At 40.7% G+C, this 13,432-nt stretch overlaps 1 protein-coding gene across 1 annotated transcript in view; it reads left to right on the top strand.

Moving 5' to 3' along the window:
- The window catches only part of tenm4 (teneurin transmembrane protein 4), a 240,022-nt gene that overhangs the window by 129,055 nt on the left and 97,535 nt on the right, over nt 1-13,432 (top strand). The window lies entirely within an intron of this gene.

Below are 13,432 nucleotides of genomic sequence, written 5' to 3'. Positions count from 1 at the left end.
TACTTCATTAAGGAACTGCAGGAAGTATTTAATTTGCTGATAGAACATGTACAATAGATATTTGGTATTTAAGTGGTAAAGAGTTCAAAAAGTAGCAAAAATCTGAAACCGCCAAAAGACTCAGAAACGTTAGCAGCCTTCGTTAGAGAATTGAAAGTATTCCAGGATAAAAGTATTTCATACTGACAGCACAATGAATCATTTCTTTAAATTTGCTGATACTTCTTATAGAATCTTTAATTTCTTCCCTGGCAAGCAGTTTCCTTCAGTTGGAACATTCTTGGTCTTTTCTTAGACTGCCATCAATCCCAGCCACAAATGTTTGACAGGAAGTTTGCTTACAGCGAGACAAGCTGCTTTGGGTATTTGCCTCTTCCTACATGATGGAGTATCCTTTCACAGTAAGCCACTCCATCAAGCAACCTAGCCAAGAACCTTTAAAGCTTGATCTCACCAGGGATAGACAGACATGAGTAGCCCAGGAACTTGAGCTTGTACTGAGGAACTGAGAACTGAGGAACAAACCATAGATCCTTTGCACTACTCATCTGTATTTGTATAGTTTGTTTTAATACCTGGTACTTCTTACTCTGTTTCTTTTTGGAATGGTGATGGATAGTAACGTATATTGATTTGGCAACTTGTGATGTGGCATTTCCTCAGTCAAAGCCTATTTTGCTTTTATAGCACAAATTATACAACATGGCAACAAAGTAAATTATATTTTACTGCAACATAAATGTTAGAATGCCTGTAAATTATAATTTATAATGGACTCGAGCTTAACTGCATAGCAATAACTCAATTTTGTTATCACAGCATCCTGATTTATATCAAAAACAAAAATACCTGGAAAAACTCAGCAGGTCTGACAGCATCTGCGGAGAGGGATACAGTTGACGTTTCGAGTCCATATGACCCTTCATCAGAACTAAGACATATAGAAATGAGATGAAATATAAGCTGGTAGAAGGGGGTGGGACAGGAGAGCTCGATAGGGGGCCAGTGATAGCTGGAGGCCAAGAAGAGACTGCCAAAGATGTCATAGACAAAAGGACAAAGAGGTTTGACAGTGGTGATATTATCTAAAGGATGTGCTAATGGGGACATTAAGGGAAGCAAGCTAGTGGCAGGTGGCCCTAGTGTGGGTGGGGTGGGGGGAAGGGATCGAATTGGGCTAAAAGGTGGAAATGAAACAATAGATCGAAATAAATTTAAAAATAGGAGGGAAAAGAAAAAAATATAGTTGTTAAAAAAAAATTATAAATTATTGGAAAAAGGGGGATCGGAAAAGGGGTGGGGATGGAGGAGAAAGTTCATGATCTGAAATTGTTGAACTCAATATTAAGTCCAGAAGACTGTAAAGTGCCTAGTCGGATGATGAGGTGCTGTTCCTCCAGTTTGCGTTGAGCTTCACTGGAACATTGCAGCAGGCCAAGGACAGACATGTGGGCATGAGAGCAGGGTGGTGTGTTGAAATAGCAAGCAACAGGGAGGTCTGGGTCATGCTTGCGGACGGACCAAAGGTGTTCCACAAAGCAGTCACCCAGTGTGCGTTTGGTCTCTCCAGTGTAGAGGAGACCGCATTGGGAGCAGCGAATGCAGTAGACTAAATTGAGGGAAGTGCAAGTGAAGTGCTGCTTTACAGTCTTCCGGACTTAATATTGAGTTCAACAATTTCAGATCATGAATTCTCTCCTCCATCCCCTCCCCCTTTCCGATCCCCCTTTTCCCAATAATTTATAATTATTTTTTTAACAACCACATTTTTTCCTTTTCCCTCCTATTTTTAAATTTATTTCGATCTATTGTTTCATCTCCACCTTTTAGCCCATTTCGATCCCTTCCCCCCACCCCACCCCCACTAGGGCCATCTGCCACTAGCTTGCTTCCCTTAATGTCCCCATTAGCACATCCTTTAGATAATATCACCACCGTCAAGACCCCTTTGTCCTTTTGTCTATGACATCTTTGGCAGTCTCTTCTTGGCCTCCACCTATCACTGGCCCCCTATCGAGCTCTCCTGTCCCACTCCCTTCTACCAGCTTATATTTCATCTCATTTCTATATGTCTTAGTTCTGATGAAGGATCATACGGACTCGAAACGTCAACTGTATCCCTCTCCGCAGATGCTGTCAGACCTCCTGAGTTTTTCCAGGTATTTTTGTTTTTGTTCTAGATTTCCAGCATCCACAGTATTTTGCTTTTATCCTGATTTATATATTTTCCACTACTAGGTGTCCGCCATAGCTCAGTGGGAGCAAATTCGCTTCTGAGTTGAAAATCATTAATTCAAGGTGTATTCCAAAGAGTTGAGCAAATAATCTAGGCTAACAATTCAGGTCAGTTCTGAGGGAGTGCCACACTGTCAGAAGTGCCGTCCTTCAGATGACACATTAAGCAAAGGTTTCATCTGCTCTATCAAGTGGATGCAAAAGATCCCATGTCACCATTCAAAGAAGAGTAGGGCAATGCTCCTAGTATCCTGGACAACATTTGTCCCTCAATCAATGTCAAAAACAGATTACATGATATTTTATTTCATTGTGCTTGTGGGATCCTGCTCTGTGCAAATTGGCTGCTGCATTTTCTATATTACACTAATGATAACATCTCAATAGTACTTCATTGGCTTTAAAGCATTTCAGAAATCATTGAGATCATGAACAGATACTATATAAATGCAAATGCTTTCTTCTTTTTACCTTTTAAATCTTGGTGGCACCTTTCAGCTTAACCTTTGATCATTACCCAGGCTTCCCATGCAGAAAGTGATGATCATTCAGCAAAATGTTCTTCCTCATTTCAAAGTTATATACCGATCATAGTGCCTTTATTGCTGACCATCTGTACATTGATTTCCAGAACACACCCTTGTATGTGATCTTATATGGCGCCACTCAGTGAGCAAACTAATTGTTCACAACAATAGTTGCTACAAAGCATACCAAATCAAATTAATCAAAAACACACGAGAAACCAAGAACTCAAACTGAAACTTTCAAAACTAAATTGCAGTTTTTAATGCCTATGAATCCATCCTTCAAGTGACATTGCTAGTTGTCACTACTTTGTCTGTAAAGTTTGAAAATATCCATTGAAGCCACATATACTTAAATTAGCCTGTTTAAGAAGTCTTCAAGTAGTTTGTAACTTTTAGCATTTTTGACATATTAAAATGATGCATTTATTTGATTTATATTCTAATTTTAATTTCTCTGTGAAATTCTAGTAAACAGAATTTCAATTACTTTTAAGGTAAAAATAGGATTTATGATTCTGGAAGTAGGCAGATTGGAAAGAACTAGCACATTTTCCTCACAGATAATATTATGTAAATATATTGAAAGAATTGGTGGCAGGTGGATTCTTTGCAGTAGTATTTAGCTTGTTTGCAGTGTAATTGCTTTTAGCCAAGGTCTCCTGAAGGAAAAGATTGACTAAATTAGCATTAACTTTGGTTCCCAGGGACTTGGCATATTGTGAGAAGTTGATCTTGCCTCCAGTAAGGACAAGTTATCCTACAAAAGGCCAGATGCTTACAAGACAGTGTTAATTGTTTTCTGAATGGGGCAAATGTATATGCCAAGGGAGCTTACAATTTGCAGATCTAATTGAGCAAAGGCATTGAGATACTGCTGTGGGCTACTTCTCCAAAAGTGTTTGCTGAGTTAATATTTTATGCCAGAGATGGAAGAGATAAACTTAAACATCATGCAGTGCTTGATTACTGTGACTTCCATTTATAAATTCTTCAGGGTTTTTTTAAACAAAATTGAAGTGGTTTGGAAACTACTCTGGGAATGTTATTAGTGGGCAAGGTTAGATTAAAGCTTCTAAAGTCCAATGGAAAGTGAACCAATTTAAGCAAAATATGAAAATTGTTTGAAAAAAGTTAATGATTTTGGTTATGGATCACGCATCTAAGTTCTGCATCCTGTACAGTGACATCCTAAAGAGTGGATCATATGATGGAAGCAATACAGTTGACCACATTAGCATGTTGCAGGAATGGCTTTGCCAGTGCTGCATTAGAAACGGTTGAGTACACAATGAAATGCTGTAAACTGTCACCATAATTATTCATTCACTACCTTTCTAACAGAATCAGTGAGTCCTTTCTGATGACTATCTCACCTACAAGAAACTTTCTATCATGTCGTTGACAGGCTGACTTAATCTCTGTATCCAATTTGAATAGCATACTTGGACAAACAAGATTATCTGGATGCATGATCAGAGAAGCCTCATTCAAGCTGGGTGATTAGTTCAAAAATACCTATCACCATAGTGAAAAGGTGCAACAGTCTAAGTCAACATAGTTTAAACTCTAAAACCCTTTACAATGACAAAAAAGGCAGGTTCTTTTTTGTCATTGTAAAGGGGTTTAAGAGTCCCCATCGGGGGCGAAGTTGAAGGGTGGGTGTGCACAGGCGCACTTACAATCAGCGCCATTTTTTGTGGGTGGGCCAATTAAGGCTATGCACTTCATGTGCGGGTGCGGGGGGGGAATCCCAAAATCAAGAGTGTGCTCTTTTGTGCATGTGCATGAAAGAGCTCACTCATCTCCCTGAGGCTAAGTGCAGCCTCAGGGAGATCGGCTCTAAATGTAAAAAAGCTAAAAATAGAAAAATAAAATTTCCCTAACATGTCCCCCCTTGTGACACTGTAACATGAGTTGGGACATGTCCATAATTTTTACAAAAACTTTATTAAAATTTTTAAAAGCCTACATGAAACCTCATCCCGCCCGTGGATGAGGCTTCATGCTTTTTATAATTCCCGCCGGGACTCCTGGCCTGCCCGCCAACCTTAAGGTTGGACGGGCAGGTCCACTAATTAGTTTAATTACTCTGTCAATGGCCTCAATTGGCCATTGACAGGTCGGTGGGTGCGCAGCTGATTTTGCTGCGCCCCCGCCTACCGGAAAATTTAAATGGGGTACGGTAATGTTGGGCGGAAATCCCGCCCGTCATTTTACGCGTCAGCGAGCAGGCCCCACGCCCTGTTCGCCGACAGGAAAATCCTGCCCCAAATCTTCAGCACCCTACTCAATGAACTAGGCTTTATACTTTCCTCCATTTACTAATTTAAACAAGAAAATAGACATGAATATGAAAACTTGATATACTCACATCTACTTTTCACTTAAGTTAGCACACAGAGAAATGCATGATCAGCTGAATTGCTAGTTGCAGATGCCTATTTAGTATAAATTATTAATGACTTTCAACCAAAATTAACAATATATTTTTACAACTTTGCTGCTCCTTCCTGAGCTGTGAAGCAATATTAGTTGGTTGCTAGTGTAATGAGGTAATTCCATTCAATCCACCTGTGGAAATATTTGAACACTGAACCCTGCTTATAGTGCCAAGTTTCAGAATGTACAAGATATTAGTTAAGTGATTGTAGAATAGAGCAGCTGATTGCTGTAAACAAATTGTTGGCTTTTTTCCCTGACATTCAATGCTATGACACAATGATTGACAAGATTGACTATATGGCGCAGAAATAAATCATAACACCTATTAAATTCAATTTACAAATTTTCCATTTAATTTTTCTAAAAAACCAAAACCATTGTAAATGAGACCTTTGCTGACAGACAATGGGTGTTATTGATCGTAACAAAGATAATTGTAGGGGACTGGAGTTTTTAACTAAAAGTTTCCCTTTGCACATTGAATGACAAGTGTAACTTCATCTTGGAAAAAGCTAGAATATTGCAGAAGTCAGCTTTTTCTTGATTGGGCATGAGTAAACTTCATGCAGCAGCTTTTCAATTAATAGGAACAAAATATTGCTGCTGTTTCCACAAACACTAAACTAGGTGGTATTTCCAATTAGAATAGAAATGAGTTCTGAATGGCAGCACATAAGCAGTTATAATGCTTACTGACACTGTACATATTATATCTGTCAGAACATGATTGCATTACAGTGACTGACAGAATGGAATTCATTCTCTGATGGTAAGAGCATGACCCAATATGGCACTGAGCCATACAGACCAGGAAAGTTCAAAATACATTACACAGGCTTAGAAAAGAAAATGTCAGCCATAGTTTCCAATCACCCTCTGAATCATACAACACAGAAGGAGGTCATTCACCCCAGCAGGCCCATTCCCTTGCTCTTCCCCATAGCCCTGTAATTAACTATTTATCCAGTTCTCTTTTTGAAAACCGTAGTTTGAGCATTCCAGAACATCATAACTCACTGCATAAAAACACCAACATCTCCTTGTTTTCCCACCGGTTCTTTTACTAATTACCTTAAATCCTATTCTTGGATGTTGTCTAGTGACCCTGCTGAAAATAATGTGTGCACACATGTTAAATTAGAACAGAATTAGCTAGAGCTATGGTGTCCCCACCCAAGGCAAATGGCTTGTTCATTCTGTAATGAAGAATGGTGGTGTGAGAGAGGTATGCTGGTATCTTTGAAAACCTTCAGGAGGAATAGGAAGATTGAAAGGCAAAGTATCATAATTAAGCCTGATTTTTGGAGCCTTTGTTTTGCATCTGCATTACCGAAAATAAAGTGTGGGGTTGAATGCATTTAATGAGAAGTGATGAAAAGTGAGTCTATGAGCATTGGCAGTATTCTAATTGTCCAAGACCACATTTTGAGTCCAAGTACTTCCCAAGTGTTCCTCCCACAGGGCTGCTCAATGAAGTGATGCCCTGAAATTGGTGCGCCATGTTAGTAAGAACATTTGTTGCCCTTCATCCCACTGGCCTTCCATAGAGCAGTTCTGAAAATAAACCAAAAATTCACCCTTCTAGGTAAAGGATGCAGGCAGATAATTGTAAGAAAACGAGACTGCAATATATGATGGCTATTTTTAATATTTCTGTCACTTAGTGCATGGCGGGGAAAAGTGCATTGCGGGGAAAAGCCCAATAGAAAAATTGAAACACAAACAAAATGAGAAAAATGCCAATACAAAGTGACAATGTTACAAAGGTGTTCCAGAAATGTCAAAAAACAGAGTAATAGTAACTGGAATTGATTAACATTACAAGGAGAATGGACAGGTCGGAGGAGTTCAAAGTGTATTCAAATGGCATGATGAGGTCATAATTTGAATTTGAGTGTATTGACACCTAACTACAACTTACCCCCCTCAACTGTTCAGTTGCCCATTCAGTCATTATGTGAAGGTGTCAAGTAGAGCTAGAGTTTCCACAGAGAGAGAGAGAGAGAGGATCAGAGGTGATGTGGCACGTGAAAAATTAAGGACAGAGAATGGCCACTGAAGGATGAACAAGGCATAATGCTGAAATTGCAGGAATACTGAATAAACACTTCTCAGTTTTCACTCAATACTCTAGCAAAGAGAAAAATCATAGTAGAGAAGAAGACTAGTGATATTATAACAGTTAAGATAGAAATATAAGAAATACTAGAAAATCTAACCAAAATTAAGGATAGCAAACAAAAATAAAAATAGCTGGAAAATATCAGCAGGTCTGACAGCATCTGCGGAGAGGAATACAGTTAACATTTCAAGTCTGGATGACTCTTCATCAGAACTAAGGAAAAATAGAAATGAGATGAAATATAAGCTGGTTGAGGGGGGTGGGACAGGTAGAGCTGGATAGAGGGCCAGTGATAGATGGAGGCAAAGAAGAGATTGTCAAAGATGTCATAGACAAAAGGACAAAGGGGTGTTGACGGTGGTGATATTAGCTATGGAATGTGCTAATGGTGACATTAAGGGTAGAAAGCAGGACGAGCAAATAACAGATAGCCCTAGTGGGGGTGGGGTAGGGGGAAGGGATCGAAATGGGCTAAAAGGTAGAGAAAAAACCATGAATACATTTAAAAATAATAGAAACAGGTGGGAAAAGAAAAATATATTTTAAAAATATAAATTATTGGAAAAAGGGGAATCGGAAAGGGGGTGGGATGGATCTGAAGTTGTTGAACTCAATCCCTGGGCCAAGGTGCATTCCAACCATGGCTACTCAAAGAAACTATGCAGGAGATAACATTGACAGCAGTGTCCATGTATAAAAACTCTGAGAAAATAGTGCCAGAGAACTGGCAAACAATAAAGGCAATTTTTATCTTTAAAAAAGTGCAATTATATCGTACCTTTCTCAACCTCAGGATGCCCCAAAACGCTTTTCAGCCAATGATGTACTTTTAAAATGCAGATATTTGCATTGTAGGAAATGTAGCAGACAATTTGCAAACAACAAGCTCCCACAAACAACAATGTGTTAATGACCAGATTATTTTTAAAGATGTTGATTGAGGGATGAATATAGGCCAGATCGCTAGGGATATCTCCCCTGATCATCTTCAGGATGGCATGATGAGATCATTTATGTCCTTCTAAGAGAGCAGACTGAGCCTGGGTTTGACATCTCATCGAAGAGAATAAACATCCAATTGTGCAGCACCACCTCAGTACTGCACTGGAGTGTAAAGTTAAATCTTTTTACTCAAGTTTTTGGACTGGAACTTGAAGCCACAGCTTTTTGACTCAAGAGATGAAAGTGCTACTAACTAAGCCAAGGCTGATGCTAATGGAGCTGAAACTAATCATGGCAGTCTAAAGAGCTATATCTTACTGTCAGTAATAGAAGAGATACTAGAATTGTTCCTAAAGGGTGATAACAAAGTATTCAGGGATAGAGAATACAATAAAAATAGTCAGCATGGATTTCGAAAAGTCATGTTTAACCAACTTTACTGAATTCTTTGAAGGAATCACAGAAACAGCAGTCAAGGGCAATGTGGTGAATGTGGCATACGTGAACATTCAGAATAAGGTGCCATGTAAGAATGTTACCTTCGTCTTAGGGACCATTGATGTTTAAAGAAGAAATCCAAACTCCAGCAATTAAGCAACAGAACCATGCCCTACAAACTCTATTGTATATTTAAAGAGAAAGTAAACAAAACAAGCACCACTAACTTAACACTATAACTTATAAGGGCTTATGCTATAAACTCATTTTGACCTTTTACTTATCCCCAAGAGATCCCTTATCTTACAAAATTTTAAAGGTTCATTCACTTTTCCTGGGACTAACCCAAAGGTTTACCACAGCCCTCTGGAATTTACTTTAATTCTCCTTAGTATTCTAGCTATTCCTTGAGGTAAAAATGGTGATCCTTCCATTAATCTGAAGAAGGGTCATATGGACTTGAAACATTAACTCTATCTCTCTCCACAGATACTGCTAGACCTGCTGAGTTTTTACAGCATTTTCTGTTTTTGTTTCATCCTTCTATTAATGTCTGACTAAGCAATCCTCCAATGTCCTTTAAAGACCTGACGACTGCTTCTTGTCCTGGCTTTGGACATACAAAGACTGCTCTTTCCTAGTCTGCTCCCGCAGCTTCTGTACAGCTCTTTCTAAGCTAACTATTCAAGCTGACTGCTTTCTGCAACAAGGCTTTTTGGGACCACTGTAGGTTTCATCCACTAGCTGAAAACTAGAGCAAATCTTCGAACTGTTTTTCCCTCACAAATCCCAAACTGAACTGATTGCCTCTGTCAGCAAACAGGTACAGATAAATTAAACAAAAAAACCTCTAACCAAGGCTCCACACTGCCCTGAATCACTGTCACTTTGGCAACGTGGCATGATTTGGGATAATTCAAACAGAAATGCAAACAAATTATTTTGCCTGCAACACAACTCTTTGATCCTGAAACCCATGGGAATAATTTATATTTCTAATGATGTAATTGATCTCTCTCCAGATTTCCTGGTTTCATTACAGGCTTAAAAAAGGATTGCTCATTGCTCGAGTTTTTTTCACTAGCAACTCTGATCTTGCAAGACAAACACAGGCTAGCTTTTAAGGGTAATAAACCCAGGCCTGTCTGAGTTGCATTTACATCACAGTTGTTTTTACCAGTTTCTCAACCAAATGCCCCTGTTTTCTACATTTAAAACATTAATTCCTAAAGGTAGAAGTTATATTCTAAACCATATGAATAATGAATAGATATTTTGAACAAGAGACTAATAATGAAGGTCAGAGCATGTAGAGTCAAGTACTAGGTAGTAGAATGGACTGGAAGATTACTAAAAACAGCAAAATGAGGCTAAGAGTTAAGGGAGATTTCTCATTCTGATAGAAGGTATCCTGCAGAGATCTGTGCTGGAGCCACTATTCACCATACACAAGTTATTTGAACTCAGGAATTGAAGGTACCGTATCGGAATTTGCAGATGATAGCTAATGACATTGAGAACTGCACGAAAATATAAGAAGACACAAACAGGCTTGCGGAGTGGACAGATAAATTGCAAATGAATTTTAATGTAGCTCAGTATAATGTGGTTCATTTGGGAGGAGGAATAAGGAGGCCTCTTATTCCTTGGAAGGAATGAATCAGTTAGTGGAGCAAACAGATCTGGGAATACAGATATACAAATCACTAAAAATAGTATTGCATGTTGTGAAGGTCAGAACTGGTGCAAAGCACTAAGGTTTATTTCATAAGGGATAGAATACAAAATTAAGGAGATAATAAATTTATTGAGACTCTTGGTTAGACCACAGTTGGAGTACTGTGTGCAGTTCTGGTTCCTATTTAACAAAAGTGAAATTGACACACTAGAGGATGTGCAGAAAAGACTTAGTAAGATATTACCAGAATTGAAAGAATGCCGTGATCAGGAAATATTAAGCAGCCTGGGGCTCTTTGCTCTGGAAAGGAGAGTCCTGTGAAAGCTCTTATTATAAAGGGTTTGATGGGGTGAAGGTGAAGCAACTATTTCCACTTGAGTATGGCAAGAACAAGAAGCAAAAATATGATGGTCACTAATCTGATGAAATAAAGCTTTTCAGATGAATTTCTTTATGCAGGGACTGATGAGAATATGAAACTCACTTCCATATGGAGTGCTGAAGGAGAGCCTTGATGTATGCATGAGGGAGAATGTAAGAAAGGGATTTGGTGAGTTGGAATGGGAAGAAGTAATTAGAATGCGAGGAAGCTCATAGACTGTAATGGGTGACATAGACTAGTAAAGTCAAATAGCATGTTTCTGTTTTCTAGATTCAAGGTAATTCTATGTAAGTGGTGTGGGCCAAGGAGTCATCTACCAGCCAGAAATGTGAGGGGAAAAAAGAATAACATACAAATTATGGAAGACAATTCCCTCCCCCTGCCCTCCCCCACCTTACTGAGAATATTAAAATATTAATTTCTCGTTTATTGAGGTACTGAATAATGCAACATCATTTTTTTGACTGATCCATAAAATTTATAGAAATGACTAGCTCAGTGACATAGAATAATAAAGTATTCATGATACAAATCAGTAATAACCATGATCCACAGTCTTAAAAGAGCACATTTCACATTTTGTTGCTTATCATATTCCAGCACTTCTCTCCTTATCAGGACACTCACTTGGACAGAATACAATATGCTGACTTCCAGATGGAGTCAATCAAAGCAGTGATAAACAAGGTGCAGGAGTTCACATTTCACATTTTACTTTTCCATTTTAGTGACAGCATTGTAATAATGGCTGGAATATTCTGGCCCTTTGGAGGCAGCTTTGGAAGTTGGGGGTTGCTATGAAGGAATTGAAAACTGCATTGGGACCGCTCCTCTAGGCTGTCCTATCTCAGGCAGGCTTCCCAGGGCTGGACTGCCACGGGAATTGGCAACTCGCCCTATGGAGGTGGGCATCCAATCAAGGAAATTAAGGCCCCCACTTAGGAGCCATTTTCCCACACCGTTGGAACTCTCCAGGTGTTGCACGCTGAGTTTGGAGCCCAGCAATGTTTTGGAGGCAGCTTCTGAGTGGGAGGTAGGAGACAGAGTGACTGTCTCTGTAGAGATAAAATAAGGGACACTTCAATGCCAAGAGGTGGGAGGGGGGTGTTGCTGGCAAGAGTAGAGACCTGGCTGGGGGAGGCAACTGCTGGTGAGGCGACAGTACTGAGGTTAGAGAGTGCAGGCCCCCTTGCAACAATCCACAGATACTTTGTTTACAATCTGCATCCTCAGCCCCATTGATGCTTCACGAGCTACTCCCTCAACACATCACGCACATCCCACCACTCAAACACTCTCTCCCCGCTCACCAGGCAGCCCCTCTTCCCAAACACCCTTTTCCCCCACTCACTGAGCAGGCACTATTCCCAACCAGCCTGACTCCCCCACCATCCGAAAAGTGGGGCTGACTGACACCCCCACTCCATCCAAAACACAGGACTGCATCACCCCCCTCAATCCCCACACCTCCCCTATAACCCCACACCCCTCCACACAACCCCCCATTCCCCCACCCACCCCAACCCTCTTCACCCCCCAATCCCCCCCACCCCAACATCTTCACACACACACACACACACCCACCTCACCCCCGCCCCCACGCCCCCCACCCACCACCACAGCCTGAGACTTGGGACTGACTGACCCTCCGCTTGAAACTCAGGCCTCAACCCCCCATCTGAGACATGGGCTACCTACCGCTCTCCCCAGCTCGGGACTGCTGGAACCCCCACCCCCAACTTTACTTCCAGTGAATCCTCCACTCCTCCCCCAGGCTCCTTGGCTCCAGTCCCACTCCAGGCAGACAGATGACAGTCCTCTTCCATAGAAGACATAGGCTAACATCATAGTAGTGCATGTGCAAGCACCAAAGATACAAGGGCAGTGACAAGAGGAGACTCTCCAGCAGTCTCCCAGTTGCTGTCCCAGAAATATGGGACAAATGGCATCCCGGGAGAAAATGGTACGGGACACAGGACAAGCTAAATTACAAGACAGTCAGACGTTGGGCCACCCTGGTAGGAGGCCCATCAGAGCCTGGTCTCCATGCGCCGATGACAGAACCACAAAGTTGAAAAGTCCACAGCCACAGCCAAAATCATTCTTGTCGGGGGGATTTATTTTCCACATTAATGGCCTGATCAACTCTGGACCTTCTTTGCTATGGAACTTCTTGAGAGCACCTTCATCTTGCGGCGCCCTTGCTGCTCATCTTCTGCCTTAGCAGTGCCCATCTCTCCCAGTGAGGCTGCAGTCCTGCAGACCCACTCATTGGGTCCCCCACATTCCTGTTACACCCACCATGCTTAATTGGATGGCAAACGCAGAGGTGGCCAATTAGGAGGCCGCCACATGTAAAGTTGCACACTGCCAAGGTTCATAGGCTAAAGGATCTGCAATGCTCCTGACATCAAATTTCCGATGCCCACTTGAAAATTCAGCCTAACGATACAGAACTGATGCTATCTTCAATGCAAAAGATCTTTTCAAGAAGGTCTAAGTATATGCTCAAAACGGATGCTAATTTTGTTAAATAATACCACCTTGCAAAGTCTAATAAGTTGGGAGCGATACAAGCATTACAGTATAAGGGGCTGAATTTCTTAATGAACATTAAATACTAGCTCAAACAGCCTGAGTTACTTGTACTTCTCCGCTAGGTG

This window comes from Cetorhinus maximus, chromosome 7, assembly GCF_964194155.1.
Source record: "Cetorhinus maximus chromosome 7, sCetMax3.hap1.1, whole genome shotgun sequence".
NCBI lineage: Eukaryota > Metazoa > Chordata > Chondrichthyes > Lamniformes > Cetorhinidae > Cetorhinus > Cetorhinus maximus.
The sequence above is the reverse complement of the archived record's forward strand: the minus strand, read 5'-3'. Positions and strand labels throughout refer to the sequence as shown.